A 2308-nucleotide genomic window follows, 5' to 3' on the forward strand; every position below is an offset into this window, starting at 1 on the left:
CATAGTGAGACTGTAGAAAACAATAGGGACTTGGGGCCTGTTGGTGGGGGCAACACAAGTTATGGGAGGACGAGGGGAAGAAGTGTACATGGGCAAAAGTTGTCTCATTATGCAGATAAAGTCTTCAAGATAGCAGCTTGAGGTTGGTTGTATGCCCTGAGCCCCAACAGTATGTAGCCTTCTATTACTTTTTCTTTCTTTCTTTCTTTTTTAGACAGAGTCACTCTGTCACCCAGGCTGGAGTGCAGTGCAGTGGAGTGGTCTTGGCTCACTGCCACCTCTGCTTCCTGGGTTCAAACCATTCTCCTGTTTCAGCCTCCCAGGTAGCCAGGATTACAAGTGTGCAGCACCATGCCCAGCTAATTTTTGTATTTTTAGTAGAGACAGTGTTTCACCATATTGGCCAGGCTGGTCTCAAACTCCTGACCTCAAGTGATTCACCTGCCTCAGCCTCCCAAAGTGCTGGAATTATAGATGTGAGCCATCATGCTTTTTGCATGAAATACACAGTCTTATCCATTATACATGTCTATAGTTAGTTAGTTAATTAATTAATTAATTTATTTATTTATTTTTGAGACATAGTCTCGCTCTGTCACCCAGGCTGGAGTGCAGTGGCACAGTCTTGGCTCACTGCAACCTCTGCCTCCCAGGTTCAAGCAATTCTCCTGCCTCAGCCTCCTGAGCAGCTGGGACTGCAGGTGTGTGCCACCACGCCCAGTTAATTTTTATATTTATAGTAGAGACTAGGTTTCACCATATTGGCCAGGATGTCAATCTCCTGACTTCCTGATTTGCCTACCTTGGCCTCCCAAACTGCTGGGATTACAGGTGTGAGCCACAGCAACTGGCCTATTTTTTTAATCTAATTAATGTGGATCTCCATCCGTGACAGTCTGTCTTGCTCTTTTGGCCCCATTGTTCTAACATATTTCTTTCTGATTGGGTAGTCCAATACCTAACACATAAACTGTTCTTCCCATTTTAATGTCATCTTCAGATTCAAGAAGTTTGTCTTTTATAATTTCTCCACATATAAGGGGTTCTTAACATGAGACCCATGACCCCAGAGGGAAGTTAAGTGGGAATCCCCAAAAAATATATGTCAAGTTTTGTAGTGCATTTGTCTGGAGACAGTATATATAAAACTTTCATTGGTTTTTTTTTTTTTTTTTTTTTTGAAACAGAGTCTCGCTCTGTTGCCAGGCACCAGGCTGGAGTGCAGTGACATGATCTCAACTGCAACCTTTGCCTTCCAGGTTCAAGCAACTCTCCTGCCTCAGTCTCCTGAGTAGCTGGGATTACAGGGATGTGCCAACATGCCCAGCTAACTTTTGTATTTTAGTAGAGACGGGCTTTCACCATGTTGGCCAGGATGGTCTCGATCTCTTGACCCCGTGATCCACCCGCCTCGGCCTCCCAAAGTGCTGGGATTATAGGTGGGAGCTACCACTCCCGGCCTTTTTTTTTTTTCTTTTTTGAGACAAAGTCTTGCTCTGTTGCTTAGGCTGGAGTGCAGCAGCGTGTTCTCAGCTCACTGCAACCTATGCCTCCTGGGTTCAAGCGAGTCTACTGCTCAGCCCCTTCTCCCACCCCCAAGTAGCTGGGGTTACAAATGCAAGCCACCACACCTGGCTAATTTTTGTATTTTTAGTAGAGATGGGGTTTCTGACATATTGGCCAGGCTGAGCTGGAACTCCTTTTTTTTTTTTTTTAAAGATGGGGTTTCACCATGTTGGTCAGGCTGTTCTTGAACTCCCAACCTCAGGTGATCTACCCACCTGGGCCTCCAAAGTGCTTGGATTACAGGTGTGAGCCACCACACCTGGCCAGGCTCGAACTCCTGACCTGAGGTGATCTACCTGCCTCAGCCTGCCAAAGTGCCAGGATTACAGGCGTGAGCCACCGTGTCTGGCCTAGATTCTTTTTTTAAGACAGGGTCTCACTCTGTTGCCTAGGGTAAAATGCAGTGGCTCGATCATGGCTCACTGCAGCTCCAATCAATATGGAGATGGAGAATAATATGCAGAAGATTAGCATGGCCCCTGTTCAAAGATGACACGCAAATTCATGAAATGTTTTATATTTTCAAGATTTGAGTGTTCCCACCACAAAGAAATGATAAATATTTTAGTTAATAGGTATGCTAATTAACCTGATATGTTTTTACACAGTGTATACATGTATATACATATACAATGGTTATATGTCAATTAAAAATAAAAATAATTTTAAAATAATAACCAAACAAGAAGTAGCTTTTGTTGTACCTTGAAGACTGATGCTTTGTAGCACAGCAAGTTTAGTT

The 2308-nt window shown here is 43.9% G+C and overlaps 1 pseudogene; it reads left to right on the forward strand.

Annotated features, from left to right (window-relative positions):
* The first annotated feature begins 1994 nt into the window (after positions 1-1994).
* Positions 1995-2090, forward strand: LOC118153316 (U6 spliceosomal RNA; annotated as a pseudogene).
* Positions 2091-2308: the final 218 nt, after the last annotated feature.

The sequence above is a fragment of the Callithrix jacchus genome, chromosome 4 (assembly GCF_049354715.1).
Source record: "Callithrix jacchus isolate 240 chromosome 4, calJac240_pri, whole genome shotgun sequence".
In the NCBI taxonomy this organism is placed as follows: domain Eukaryota; kingdom Metazoa; phylum Chordata; class Mammalia; order Primates; family Cebidae; genus Callithrix; species Callithrix jacchus.